The 16,001-nt window shown below is 38.3% G+C and overlaps 1 protein-coding gene across 2 annotated transcripts in view; it reads right to left on the bottom strand.

Annotated features, from left to right (window-relative positions):
- The window catches only part of SH3RF1 (SH3 domain containing ring finger 1), a 168,670-nt gene that overhangs the window by 75,594 nt on the left and 77,075 nt on the right, over positions 1–16,001 (bottom strand). The window lies entirely within an intron of this gene.

Raw genomic sequence — 16,001 nt, forward strand, 5'->3', positions numbered from 1 at the left:
TTTTACAATTAAATAAAAAGGGTAGGAAAGGCCTTGATCTAATTCAATTGCCTGGTTTTAGGTTGGTTTGTGTGTGTTTTTTGTCCAGTGCTTTCATGAATATCCTGGAGAGAGTTTCTCATGTAATTTAAACATGACATTAATTGGGGAAGGATGACTCACAATTTCAGAATTAAAACAACATTAGAATAGACTCAAACTTATATGGACAATTAGATAAAAGTGCTAAGGCAACTCAACTGGGGAAAGTAAAGCCTTTTCAACAGCTGGTTCTAGAATAATTAGAAGCTCATCGGGGGAGGGGCGGAATGAGTCTTGACTCCTACCTCACACATCATATACAAAAGTTAATCAGAGATAAATCTCAGAATCACATGTAAAAGCCAAAACTATTAAGTTTTCTAGCAGAAAATAAGGGAGAATATCTAAAGGATGAGGTATGCCAAAAAAGAAGCTTAACTAACCATAAAAATTTATAAATAGGACTTCATCAAAACTGAAAAATTCTGTTCATCAAAAGACACAATTAGGAAAATAAGAAATTCAAGGCACACATAGGGAAAATATTTGCAATACACATATATAACCAAGGACATGAGTCCAGAAACATAAAGAACTCCTACAAATCAACAACAAACAACACAATTTAAAAACAGACAAAACATTTGAACACACTTCATAAAGATACATATGTAGTCATGAAGAGGTAGTCAAGATCATTAGTAATCAGGGAAATGCAAAATAACACCACAATGAGATATTATATCACACTTATTGGAATGATTAAAATTTTTAAAAGACTGACTACAGGAGGTCAGGGTTCGATTCCCAGTCGGGACACATGCCCAGTTTCAGGCTCAATCCCTACTAGGGGGTGTGCAGGCAGTGGCCGATCGATGATTCTCTCTCGTCATCATAGATGTTTCTATCTCTCTCTCCCTTTCTCTTCCTCTCTGAAATCAATAAAAATACATTTAGAAAAAGACTGACAATGTTGTCAAAGATACAGAGCAAACAGAACTCATACATTGCTAGTGCGAGTCTAAAATGGTACAACCATTTTGGAAAACTGGCAGTTTCTTATAAAGTTACACATACACTTACTCTATGACATAACAACTCCAATCCTAGGTATTAAGCTAGGAGATAAAGATATATGTCCACACAAAGACTTGTACAGAAATGCCTGCTGCAGCACTATTCATAATACCAAAAATTGAAACCCAAAAATGTCCATCAGGACAGGAGACTAGACAAACACTGGAATCCTTATTTAGAAAAAAAAATGAATTACTGATACACACGAGTGAAAAAAATCAGAATAAAAATTGTATGGCCCTAGCCAGTTTGGCTAATTGGCTAGAACGTCGGCCTGTGGACTGAAGGGTCCCGGGTTCAATTCCGGTTGGGGGCACATGCCCAGGTTGCAGGCTCGATCCCCTGTGCAGGGCGTACAGGAGGCAGCTGATCCATGATTCTCTCTCATCATTGATGTCTCTATCTCTCTCTCCCTCTCCCTTCCTCTCTCTGTAATCAATAAAAACATTAAAAAAAATTATATGGTTACATTTACATACAGTTAAGAATAGTTAAAACCAATCTACTGTAATGGAAATCAGAAGAGTAGTTGTCTGTAGGGAGTGGAGAATGAATGAAAGGGGACATGAGAAGAATTTCTGTTATTATGTAGTAGTCCCTCTGCCCTTATCTGCAGTTTTGATTTCCATGGTTTTAATTACTCGTTCTGAACTGTGGTTCAAAAATATTAAATGGAAAATTTCAAAAATAATTCATAAATTTTAAATGGAGCATCATTCTGAGTAGTTTGATGAAATCTCACACCATCCGCTCCGTCCTACCCAGGATGTGATTCATCCCTTTGGCCAGACCTTCCACACTGTATATGCTCCCCACCCATTCATCACTTCAGAGCTGTCTCAGCTATCTGACTGACTGTGAATATCACAGTGCTGTGAGTCCTTGTGTTCAAGTCACCCTTATAGTAGGCACAGTGCCTACGGCATTCACCTCACTTCATCTCAGCACTTAGGCATTGTATCATCTCACATCATCAGAAGGAGAAAGGCAAGTACAGTACAATTTTGAGAGAAAGATTACATTCATATAACATTTACTATAGTTTATTGTTATAATTGTTCTACTGTATTATTAGGTATTATTATTAATCTCTTTCTGTGCCTAATTTAGAAATTAAAGTTTACCACAGGTATGTATGTATAGGACAAAATATAGTATATTTAGGGTTTTGTACTATCCAAGGTTTCAGGCATCCACTGAGGGTCTTGGAACATATCCCCTGTGGATAAAGGGAGACTACTGTAACCTACATCTTGACTGGGATGTTGGTTATCCAGGCGTAGAAATCCCTCAGCCCAGCCGACGTGGCTCACTGATTGAGCGTTGACCTGTGAGCCATAAGGTCACGGTTCAATTCCCAGTCAGGGCACATGCCCAGGTTGTGGACTCGATTCCCAGTAGGGGGCATGCAGGAGGCAAGCCGATCAATTCTCTCTCATCATTGATGTTTCGATCTCTCTCTCTCTCCCTCTCCCTTCCTCTCTGAAATCAATAAAAAAATATATATTTTTAAATAAATCCCTCAAAACTTAATACTTTCCATGTTTAAGAAATGCAATTCACATATGTAAATTTTACCTCAATATTAAAATGTTTAAAAATAAACCAGTAGCAGCACTTGTAAAAAAAAACACAAAAATTAGAAATGACCACATACAGCAGATCTGAATGCCCTCAAAACTTAATACATTCCATGTTTAAGAACTGCAATTCACATATGTAAATTTTACTCAATATTAAAATGTTTAAAAAAAAAACAGTAGCAGCACTTGTAAAAAAAACCAAAAATTAGAAATGACCACATACAGCAGATCTGAATGGAGGAAAAGATATAAAAGTACCACAGAGATAACAAGCAACACTGGCAATCAAGAGAGGGGCAAACTGGAAAAAACAGAAATCTGAAGTCCAGAAGTATAGAGCTTAGAAAGACAGCCCCTTTTCCAAAAGGAATCCATCCCTGAGGTTCAGAAATAGGAATCCATAATGTATGGTTTCTGGCTATAATCTAACCCTGCATTTACGAGCCAATCTCTCACTAGATGTCCAGGATAGATTCTGAGTCCCATAAACAAAAGGAACTGCAGTATTCAGTGGGGAGAGATATAAATGATAAAAGTGTCTGGAAAATATTATGACAGGCAAGGTGCAGAAATTGCGATATATTAGTGGGTAGTATTAAAGTAAGTCTTCAAATACAATGAAAAGGTCTTACACAGGGAAAGTAAGTCAGCTTCATGTTCACTGGAGAAAAAAATACAAGCTTAAACTGATGTGTGCATTATTTAAACTGGATAAAGGAATTTCCTGATGGTGAAGGGTGTTAAAGAACATCACAATAGATTATGATATCTTTCACTGGAAACTCTTAAAAATAGGACAGCTTCACAAGTTTGGTTCTGCCCACAGCAAAGGAACAGATTATAATTTACAATCTCTAATAATGCTATTATTTCTTTGGCAATCAGACCATTTGAAAGAATAATTTTAGTCTTGATAATTTTGTCCTTTCTTTTTTAGGAGTGGAATCTCAAGAGAAAGGTAGTGATGAGGTATGGGAGAGTGAGCAGGGGGGGAGATGGGGGGGGTGGTGAGAATATGAATTAGCCTGCAGAAATCAACTCAAATGAAGCCAGCCAGCTTCAATACTCCAAAGCCTATCACAACCTATTACAATCTTGTTAGGAAAAAAAGAGGCAAGCTCAGCTGTGGTCAAGCACACCAAGCTGTCTTTCATCTCACTACTTTGCTTACGTTGAAAAAGTAATACATAATGTGTGTTTTTCTGTTACTACTCTTCAAAGGAGTGTTCTGCTAGTCAATTAAATGTGATGTTTACATAGTGACGACTGAATAATTACTGCAGGATAACACCCTCTTACTTTGAAATGGATCAATGATATAAAACCAATCCTGTGAAACCCATCGGGTATAAAGAAGGTCTTTAAAATATAATTAAGCCTTTTTATTAAAAACATGCATTATGTGTTGAAATTCTGGCTTTAAAAAGTATTAAAGGTATACACTGAATGCAGAGACGATCTTAGAGGTGTTTCAACTAGGCTATTTCACCTTTGAGTAAGTCTATTGTAAAATGATGCTTAAAAAAGACTTGGAAATATTCTGTGCTACTAAAATGAGTATTACTAGAAAACACCAATTGCCTTTACTTTCTAAATTCTCCATTACATGACTGTGCAAGAAATGCTACGATAAGGAAAAAAATATCCATTTTGCAATGAATAATTTTACCAAGAGTTATTTTAAAACAAGCAGTTTTATTAAAGCTCCCCTCCAAAAAAAATTAGAGTATTCAAATTCAAGTATATTAATCACCAAAAATAAGAAATAAGAGAAACTTAAGGGGAAAAGATTTACTAACTAAGCCAGTTCTGACAAGCCCAAACGCAACTCTTTTAATTTCACTTAAATCATTAAACAGTAGGATACAAATTACAGGTATTTTCAACCAACATAACCATTATATAAAAGTGATATATTAATTTTCATATTTCTAGGTGATTAAATATGTAGCAAAGAATATAAAATTAAGCAAGATTCCACATGTGTACATCTGGGACTACTTTTATTAAGCATTTAATATGTATTGCATAAGAATATCATTCTACCTATATTCATAATAATAGAAAATTGAGATAATGAGAAAATTGGTCATCTGAGATGGTCATGACAACAGATTAAATTACAGTTTTTTAAATGTCTATTCATGTAATACACTACATTTGTATGTTTAAAAAAATTATTTAACTACATGTTTCTTTGGGCAAAGCAACTAGTTTTTCATGTTCACTGGGCTGTGAGCAACTTGAGGACAGAGACTGTATCTCATTCATTTTTGAATCCTGACAGCCCAACCCATAGCACAGAATCAACTCATGAGATGACTGCTTTTGTGCTGCCTCTTACTTTATTCCATCCTTCAGAGATCTGCCAGATTCACCTTCTTAAAAATGTATATTTACCAGATTGTCCGTCTTATCCACTTTTTCTTCCCTAAATGCCAAAATCAGTTCCAATCTTGTTTGGCACTTAAGATGCCCACATCATGACCCCAAATTGTTTTATCAAATACTTCACACTCCTCTCCAACAAGAATCCAACAGTCTAGTTAAACTAGATTCCCTCCAGCTCTCTTCTCCCACTTCAGGGACATTTTTCTGCCACTCTCTCCACCTCAAGAACCCTCTTTCCAACGCCTCACGTCCACTTGTCAGAAGTCCATTCACCCTTCAAGACACAATTCAAATACCACATTTTCCAAGCCCTTCCTGATTTCCCAATACGGATGTAGAGTCTTCTTTTGAACCCCAGAAGGTTTTGTTTATAGTCCTCTATTGGCTTTATTGTACCTCTTATAATATGCATTTGTGTACTTAAATAATAACCCTACCAGACTCAAACCCTCCGAGGACAGGGATAGTCTCTTGTGCCTTCTTGAATCACCCGCAGAGTCTAGTACTATACATTATATATAGTAAGCATACTTACTGAAATGAATTACATCAACCCCTCCTCTCTAAACAACTCTTCTTCCCACCTACTAGACAATTCAGAGAAACGGGGGGAAGTTTCTCCACTTTTAGCTTGTACCTCTGTTCAAGTTGGCAGTCTGTGTTGGGTGTCCCACTCTAAGGAATTTTGCTTAGGAAATTTTAGTAGCTATTTGCCTATATGTACCAACCAAGCAAAATGTCAGGGGACTGACATGGGGTCTGCTTGCATTCTTTGCTTTTATACCTGACCTAGGCAAGGAAATCAAAGGAAGAGACTTAAATCAAGGCAGTAGTTTGCAGTGGGGTGGGCTAAGCACATGCATTTAATTGCCTGAGTGGCCTCCCTCCTAAGGTCAAATGGAAATAACAAAAAGTGTGCTTTTAAAAAATAAAACCAAAGCAGTTCTAGAAAATAGGGACAACATCCATTAGCATACTCGAAAAATTTCAGGAACTTCTAAGCAGAATGAAAGCAAGTTGAATCAGAAAAATTTCAAAGGCTGGATTGAAAAATATATAGGGCATGGCAAAAAGAAATAGTGGTGACCTTCCTCAGGAAGTATGGGGCGGGGGGGAGACAAAGATGAAAAATTTAAAAAGTTAAGAGAAATGAAAGATAACTCTAAAAAGATCCAATATCCATCTAAAGTGAATTTCATAAAAGAAGAAAAAGGAGTAGAGACAATAAGGGGGAGAAGCATCATGAAAGAAATACAGAAATGAAAGAAATTTGTCCTCAGCTAAAGAAACCCAAAATCTCAGCTAGAACAGTCTCAGTAAGTACCAAGCAGGATTAATAAGGGAGGAAAAAGGGATTCATATTCATACACATTTCATTACATTTCAAAATTCCAAAGATAAGAAAAAAATTTGAAAGATTTAGGCCAAAGGAGTTTACCATTATGGAACTAGAATCTGATTTCTTGATAGTAATAATGGATTATAGAGAACAGAGCAATGCCTTTAAATTTCTGAGACAACATGACTCAGGAAAACTTAGCGAGCTAAACTGTTAAATAAGTGTCTGGACAACAAAATAAAACAAAACCCCATATTTTTTAATGCATAAAATCTCAGAGAATTTATCCCCTGTGCATTTCAAATGGAAAAAAAATTATCCAAGGAAGTATCTTCCACTTACTTCCCCGAAACTACAGAAGACTCCTAGAGAGGTGACATGTGATAGAAGAAACATGGATGGCTAAGAAAATGGAAAAGAAATTTAAAGGGAAGCCACTGGGCTTAGAGGCTGGATTGGCACCACTTGCAGTGAGGCAGGATCTGCGGACACGGCTGATGGTTCCTTCTTTATGGAGCCAACCACACTGCAGTAAAGAGTGTTTATATAATCATAATCCTGCAAATGCTGTTTTCATGGGGTTTCAATTTTCAGAATCAATCTCCTCATATAACAAAGCAGAATTAATTATACCCATAGAATAGAATGTTATAAACTCTGATAACATAAAAAGAATAATACTGTACTGAACAAAAATCAGGAGTTAGGGAAGGGGAGGTGGGATGCAGAAATAAATTACTTTTCTTTTTTTTTTACTTGGCATCTGAAATTGATATCATCAAAGCCTAAAAAAAAAAACACACAAAAAAACCAAGAAATAAGAGATATATTATTTGAGGTTGGAAAGCTAACTGGTAGAAGAACTAAAGAACAGAGACTAGTGTTATCACTTCGCTCGGCAAAAGGGGGCTACGGTATGAGAGGAGGGACACTTTTACTTTAGAATTTTCTGTGTGGTTATATATTTTCTATCAGGAACAGGTATAACTTTTAAAATAAAATGTATAAGAAAAAAGAATGCAGTGTGTAAAATTCTAATGTACTCACTATAAATTTTAATAGAGTCTCTTGTTTATTAAATAATTCAGACATACAAAGAAGATGAATAATTTAAAAGATTACCCTGTACCCACAACCTAACTTGAGAAATAAAGCATTTTAAATGCAAGTAATGCCTCCTTTACCAACCACATAATAGCTTTTAAAAGAAAATGAAAAGAAGAAAAACTAAATAGACCTAAATACACATCCCTACTCCCACTCCAAGTTACTCCTAATTGACTCTTGCACTGGAATATCAATAGAACATCAGTAAGGTTTTGTTTCTACTATGCAATCCCCTTGTTATTCAGACTCTATCTTTATAATAAATACAGACTTTTAGTTTGCTGCACTAATTTTTTTACTGGAAAAAAATTTCCTTACTGAAGAAATATATATGGTAAGTCCAATTGTTTAAAAAAAAAAAGAGAGAGGAAGGACATAAACAGTTTCCACAATCACGCTTCCTACTTCTGCAAGACCTTGTGATTTGATTAATCACCTTGAGAATGTATGTCTAGGATCTGACGATCCTGAGACGCTGTGCATGGAGCCTGGAGAGCTAAGTGTGTTAGCTTTAGACGAAATAAAAGCGTAAATACCTTCTCTCCATTCAAGAGGGGTTTGTGTACTGAACTTGTGAAATACATGGAAGTCTCTCAACATGTCAAGTTTCTAAAATACCTACTTCTTAAGCAAACTTAAGAAACCAAAGTGTGACTCAAACTACCAGTATTCAGTCATTTACAAGCTGTTTTTAAAGAGGGGGCGGATGGCAAGTGGACAGTGTATGAATTCTTAGAACCGCAGTCACAAAAACTTGATTAACCAGAGATAAGATTTTAAGATGCTTAAAATAAAGGCATGTCTCTCTTTCTCACAATGTCTTTTAAAAATCTAAGAGCACACCCCACTACCACCACCGATCTGACTTTTAAGGACACACAGCATTCTACTTCCATTTTAATTTCCCGAGTCATTTTATGTAGGGAGACAGGTATAGATCTATGGCTTCTGTTTCTTCTTCCCCAGTTGCTCTAGTGCTCAAAGTTTCTCTTTTCTCTTTAAATTCACTCCCAAGGGGATCTCATCCTTTTAAAACCATTTATACCACCTGTTACCAACCCTGGCTGCATAATTAGGATCAACTAGGGAGTTTTTCTTCTTTTAAAGCCTCACCCCAAACCAATTAAATAAAAATTTCCGGGGTTGGGTCAGAAGTATAGATTTTTAAAAAGTTCCTTAATGATTTTCACATAAAGGGCTAAGACCTGACACACTGATGTCTCCCAGGCCTGACCTCAGCTGCCGCCTCTCCCATGCGCTCCAAGCACCTACTCCACATCTCCTCTTGAATATTTAATAGGCGTCTCCAAATTGACTGGTCTAAAATAGACCTCTTTTTTAAAAAATGTTTTCATTGATTTTTAGAGAGGAACATCCGATTGGCTGCCTCCTGCACTTCTCCTACTGGGGATCGAGCTCACAACCCGGGCATATGCCCTGACCAGAATTGACCCAGTGACCTCTTGGTTCATGGGTCTACACTCAACCAATGAGCCACACCCACCGGGCTAAAACAGACCTCTTGATTTCCATAGGCCTCCATCAAAACCAATCCTCTACCAGTTTTTCCCATTTGGGTAAAAGGCCCCATCATTCAGTTAGCTGCTTGGGTGCAAACACTAACCTTTACCATGATGCTTCCATTCCTGATCTTCCACATCCCACATCCAGCAAGCCTGCTGGCTCTCTACCTTCAAAATCTATCCCAAACCAGTCCATATATTACAACTTCCACTGCTACCAGCCTAAGCCAAGGCAACACTCTCTATATATTGTCGGTCATTAACACCTAGCACCTGTTGTCCACACTATTGGCTGATAACCTCCCAATGGCTTTCCCTCCCACTTACAATAAAACACAAGCTCCTCCCCATGGTCCCCAAGGCTTTCTAAAATCTGGCCCCTGCTTACCTTTCTGGCTCGCTCTCTCCAATTTCTTTCACCCCTTAACCTCCAAGTACTGTTGGCCTACAACGATTGGCTTTGCTGAGGCTCATGGCCACTCCAGGCTCTTCTCTGCTTCAGGATCTTTCTCTCATTTTTCCTAAGCCCGCAATATTCTTTACAGGCTTATCCTTGCTCACTGTTCAGGTCTCTACTCCAATGTCACCCCATACAATCCTCCCCTAACTGTATCAAAATAGCCTCAAACAACCAGAACCCACCATAATCTCCTCACCTTGCACCTGGGACCCTGCTCACTTTCTTCATGGCATTTATCACCACCTGAAGTTACACTAGTTAATTCATTTGTTGGCTTGTTTATTGTCTCTCCCCATCCACCCCAAAACACTAGACCATAAGGTCTTAAAGACAGTGAGTTTGTCTTGTTCAAGGAAGGATCCCAGGTCTATGCCTATAAGTATCTATCAAGTTGTGGGCACTGCATGTTGGTTTTTATGAACAGAATATTTATGTCCAGCTCAAAATTCCTATGTTGAAGCCCTAATTTTCAATGTGATGGTATTTGGAGGTGAGGCCTTTAGGAGATAATTAGGTTTGGAGCTCTCACAATGGTATTAGTGTTGTTATATGAGGAAACACCAGAGAGCTTGCTTCCTCTTCCTCTCTCCCCACACATGTGCACATGCAAGAAAAAGCCATGCAAGAAGGTGGCCATCTCCAAGCCAGAAAAAAGATCCTCACAGAATCTGCCAGAACCTTGATCTTTAACTTTCCACCCTCCAGAATTATAAGAAATAAATGTCTGTCGTGTAAGCCACCGGTCTGTTTATTGTTATAGTAGCCCAAATTGACTAAGACATTGGTAAAATGAATGAGTCAACAGAAAGTAACCACTGTCCCAAAGCTCTGTAGCTATCTACCCTTTGGGATGTCCAGCACTTTTATTAATAAATTGGATGAAAGTATTTAGGGCATGATTAATTTGCTAGTAACACAATCCTAGAAGGGTGAGCTAACTAATATGCTGGATGACAGAAAAAGGATTTTGGAAGATTTTCACCGATAATCGATATGGGATAAACAAAAGAAATATTTACTGGGATGAACATAAACTTGTGCATTTCATTGTTTAAAGCCACTCACACAGGCACAGGAAACTACAGGAGACCTGCCTTAACAGCAGCTTGAATAAAAGATAAGGTAACAACAGAGGGAAGTTACAATGCGCCAAGCTCTCTTCCAATGAATGGAAGAAATTTTCCAATAATGAGCTCCTGGTCAACAGCAGTAAACCAGTGCAGGCTGGCTAACCATCCGTCATTATGCTGCCCAGAAAACGGCCAATGTGGGTGGGGCTCATAGGGCCCTTCTTCTTCTCATCACTGTTCTTCCAAGATACGTTTCCTTTTTTATCTAAACACCCACTTCAAATCCACAGCAAGGAACACTGAATGGTGATTTTTACAACTCTTCAAAAGCAGTGTTAGCCAGTTACATTTAAGGGATGACAAGCCGTCTTAAGAACAGCACTTAAATTGGAATTCAATTGTAAAAGAAATCAAGGATGTTATGCCATCCTATGTCAACCCCTGCACATAGCTGCCTGTTAGTCACAAGTGTACTCACAATTAGGGTTTTGCTTACCTCTTTGTCCTCCAATTTAAAATTCTTTTATAAAACAGAGATCTTTTCCTAAAGATTTCCTCAGCTTGTACCCTAGAGAATTTTACTTTATAAACACCCACTTGTACCAAAGGAGATATTTTTTCATCCTCTAATTAAATAAGATGACATCAACTAAACAAAGAACAACACTTGCAAGAACAGAAACAAAGAGAAGTTATGAAATTAAACTCTGAAAGATCCCCACACTGATTTTACCGAACACACAATAAATTTGTAAATGTAATAAAAGTTCATTAAATAAACAAAAAAGAACATTCATAACCCATTGTGTATGTCCATAACACTAAAGGGATTAGTCTAATATAAGCTATTTTACATGTTAACAATTTTACAGTGAGGGACATGTTAACTGTGCATTAGCTGTGTGATCTACTATTTTTAAATATTCAAATGTTTTAAAATACCTCTATACTTTCAAATTCCTTAGATATATGTAAACAGGTTTCTATGGAGGTAAGGAGTTAAACTATGTACTTCATAGACACAGTTCCCTGTATATTTGAATGGAAAACATTGCATATATGTATAATGTGAATATATACATAGATACTCAAAGGTGATAAAGGTGTAAGACCTTGGGTTCTCACAGATGACATTCTTGAAAGTTTTTGTGTGTTTTTTTAAACACTTAGTAACTCTGAACCTGCCCCTGTTTGGGGCACACAATCCTAGGATGTTGGGGCTGAAAGGGACCCATAGGATTTTCAGCCCAACTCACACACATCAGGACAGAAAGGAGAGCTGAATGCCCCAAATCACACAGCTGGTTAGTGGCAAAGCCAGGACCCTAACACCTGAGAAGATGTTCCTTTATGGCAAAAGTGACTCTGCAAGTGGGATGAAGTGAAGGACCTTGAGATGGGCAGGCTATCCTAGATAACCTAGATGGGCCGAATGTAGTCACAGGGCCCTTAGATTCAGAAAACAGTCCCAGCCGAGTTCGGTCAGAGGCTGATGGGTCTATGGAGGAACCCTGTAGGCTGTGAACACTGGTGCAGAGATGCATCGTTACTGGCTATGAGATGGAAGACCACCAGCCAAGGAACATGAGCAGCCTCCAGACCATGGAAAACACAAGAAAACGGGTTCTCTCCTAGAGCATCCAGAAAGCAGCAAAGCCATCCCTGCGCCTTGATTTCAGGCCAGGGAGACCCGTGTGGGGCTTCTGACCTACAAAAATTATAATGAATGTGTGTTGCTTAAGTCACTACACTCATGGTCATTTGTTATAGGGGCCAAAGAAAATTAATTCACTATGTGAATCAATATCCCACATTCTCATCCCTTGGCCAGTCTACTGCCCAAGGCCCCGAGGGACAGACGCAGCCTTCCATCACATCCCTCTCTGAGGAACTTCCCACAGCCCTCGGGTTATGCAAGGATAACTCAGGAGAAGGGTGCACACAGCCTGACAACAGAAAAGAAAGTTGCTGAAAGCCCTGTACAAAGACAACACTGCACAAACTTGGAGTGAGTTAAATTTCACTGTTTACTTTAGCTCATTCTTTGAACTACATTTGCTTCCAAGTGAAATAAAATTGACTTTGAATAAATTTTACAGTGTTCTACTTGAAACAGCTGGTTGGACTTTTCAAAAAGCATCTTGTCAGAATTATGTATTTTTTTCCTAAGACATGCTGTTCCACCCACTAAGTCATACCAGAAGCCTTCGTAATCACGGTAAATTACAGTGTGAACGCAAATCCTCTGGATTTCCATCCTGCACTAAGCTTTTTAGAGGGAGGTGTGAATAGACCGAATGCCTTAAATTTAATGCAACGGAAATCTGCATAAGCCCTGGGCATACCCATTGCATAGAGGGGCACACACAGTGCATAGAAGGGCAAGCAGAATTCAAGGAAAACTTGTGGTTCTCAGGCTGAACCACCGAAGCCAGACCATCTGTGCAACAGCCGAGGCAAAAGAAGCAAATGCAGCAAAATGGGACCCAAGCCTTAACCGATTCTTTCCTTTCTAGGTTCCAATTCACTGTGTCCCAATTTGGGAAGGGATTATCCAGAAGAATAACGTAGTATGAGGGGGGGGCGGGGATTAAAATGAAAACTTGCATATGAGAAAAATGTGCCCAAACCGGAGAGTCTCAAGGCTCATGTTCCAAGTCCCGCTTGTGTAAACACTGATCCTCCACCTCACGGAATTGTTGACATTACATAATTAGCCAGTTACAATAATAACACTACAGCTTAACACACTGCCACAACCAGAGGAATGTTAACTACTCCAGTGAACTGCCCTTCCCCGGCTACATTTGTGTGGAGCTTCAAAGCAAAAGTGGGGACAGAAAAGAATGAGCATTCAGTATGCAGACTAACCCAGCCTAAGTCTGGGCCAGCTAGGAGTTGGATTCCTGGGGTTCCCCTCACCCACCCCAACTTGGTTTTTTGTTGTTGTTTGTTGGTCCAGCCTTTGGTTGTTGCCTACTGAAGTCAGTCATATTCAGTAAAAGCCCTCACAGACAATGTGATATCATAAAAAATATATATATTCTTTACATCAGATTACATCAGTGTGTGTATGAAACAAACTCAGGCACTCATGTTCTTCATCTTTATCAACATCATAAACTTTAACATAACCCCTTCAAACAACTTAAACCCAACACTTTTGGACACTTTTATTTCTCAACTTTTAAACTCTAACCTAAACGAACAAAACATTGCTTTCAAAATTAGCATTTCCCCTCACTAGCCGGAGGAAGAGTTTCACCTACCAGTGACCCTTCCTGTCTCTATAATCACACATTCGCTCTAGGGAAAGAAGGGAGCTGTATTCTTTTCTTGGTAAATTAAATCTGAGATGTAACCCAGCCCAGGTAATCAGGAAAATCACATATGGTATATCCTGAGTGTTCATAGGCACACCGTTCAGAAATGCTCAATCCTTCCACTGGGATGCCAAGTATTTCTTTACAATGGTTTGAGACCACAGCCCTATTTCACTATTAAATCTGGACGTTTAGAGATCATTCATTCCACTCCTCTTGTTTTACAGAAGAAACAGAACTTCGATCTCTTTCTCTCCCGTCACAATTAAACCATAAAGCCCTGCTATGCTGAACGACCCATGGTGGGCCAGTTCCCCCTGTCGCTGCTCCAAGGTGAGGGCAGAACCAGGGCTGGGCTCATGTTCTACCTGGGAGCCGTGCTAAAAATAATGGCCTTTCTGTGTAAGTTAACATGTGTCTTTCCTCCCTTATTGTGATGGTACCTCATCTTCTCCTCATCCCTTCCTACCTATGACCCATATTCAAAATTGTGTGTATACATACTGATCCTCCACCTCCCTGAAGTATTAACATTACATATTACACTCACTTTGGAAAACCTTTTAATAGAGGACTCCTAAAGATTAATAAGATCTTTTAGGTGCCAAATAAATGAAAATAATGGTGAAATCTGAAGCAGCTGATGATATTTAAGTGTATAAAAGTCTATATCGTATGGACATCTATTACCGTCATGTAAATTTAACTCCTCCTGTTCAATTTTTATTTTATTTTATTGTGATAAGAACATTTAACATGATATCTATGCTCAACAAATGTTCACGTGTACAATACAATATTGTTAACTACAGGTACAATCTTGTAGATCACTAGAAACAACTTCTTGTATAACTGAAACTTCATACCCTCAAAATCCACTATCTCGCTCACTCTATCCTTTTTCTTTTTAATCCTCACCCAAAGATATTCCATCCATTGATTTCGTGAGAGAGTGGAAGGGAGGGGAAGAGAGAAAGAAACATTGACGTGTGAGAAACATCAACAGGTTGCCTCCTACATGCATCTGTACCAGGGTTGGGGAACCTGCAACCAAGATATGTGCCCTTGACCATAAATTGAACCTGCAACTCTTTGGTCTGCAGGACGCCGCTCTAACCACTGAGAAAACTGGTCAGGGCTCACTCTGTCTTTTTACACTTCTACTGTTTTATGCTTATTCTCATTCTTCTAAGATTGTGGTACCAGTTAAGAGTAGAGTGGAGAATAGCATGTAACCTTGCGCCTCTCTGAGCTGAACATAAGGTCTAAGGTCATCACCCAAACAGTCATTTCTGCAGAGAGGTCTCAGAGGAAGTTCATTTTTCCCTTCAGAGTTTTACCAACACTATTGGCAAAAAATGACAATAGGCATTTTTTCCCGACTAAATTTTTTAAACTAAATATTAAGATGTATGGTCTGACAAAAATGGTTTGATGTTTATGTTCCCACAGTCTCTAAAGCCTCTTACTCTGTTTTATTTTTCTTTATAGTACTTATAGTCTGTTTCATATCAATCTATACACATACCTATGACAATCTATTAGATATCTAGTTTTTGTTGTATATTGCGTCTCTCCTATTAAAATGAGAAGAGGGACCATGTTTGTTTTATTTACTGCTATATTCTCAGTGTCTAGAGCTGTGCCTGGCATAATGTATGCACTCAAATAATATTTGATCAATGAGTAAATGGAGTTTTGTGACCATATGTGGGAGAACTGAATAGAATATTTGAAATGGTGACTACTCTGGAAAACACATATATATGTGCTTGACATACTTACACTATATATATATCCTTGATTCAATGCAATCAACTTAATCATCTTAAAGTTATTTGTATTTTATCTGATAAATAAAAAAAAGGGAGAGCACATTATTACAACTGATTTGTTAGAAATAGCTGATTTTTACATTCAAATCAGGTAAAATACAATCATCTACAAAAGAGGGCGGCCAAGCCCTAACCGGTTTGGCTCAGTGGATAGAGCGTCAGCCTGCGGACTCAAGGGTCCCAGGTTCGATTCTGGTCACGGGCATGTACCTTGGTTGTGGGCACATCCTCAGTAGGGAGTGTGCAGGAGGCAGCTGATCAATATTTCTCTC

Source organism: Myotis brandtii, unplaced genomic scaffold (genome assembly GCF_000412655.1).
Source record: "Myotis brandtii unplaced genomic scaffold, ASM41265v1 scaffold14, whole genome shotgun sequence".
Lineage (NCBI taxonomy): Eukaryota > Metazoa > Chordata > Mammalia > Chiroptera > Vespertilionidae > Myotis > Myotis brandtii.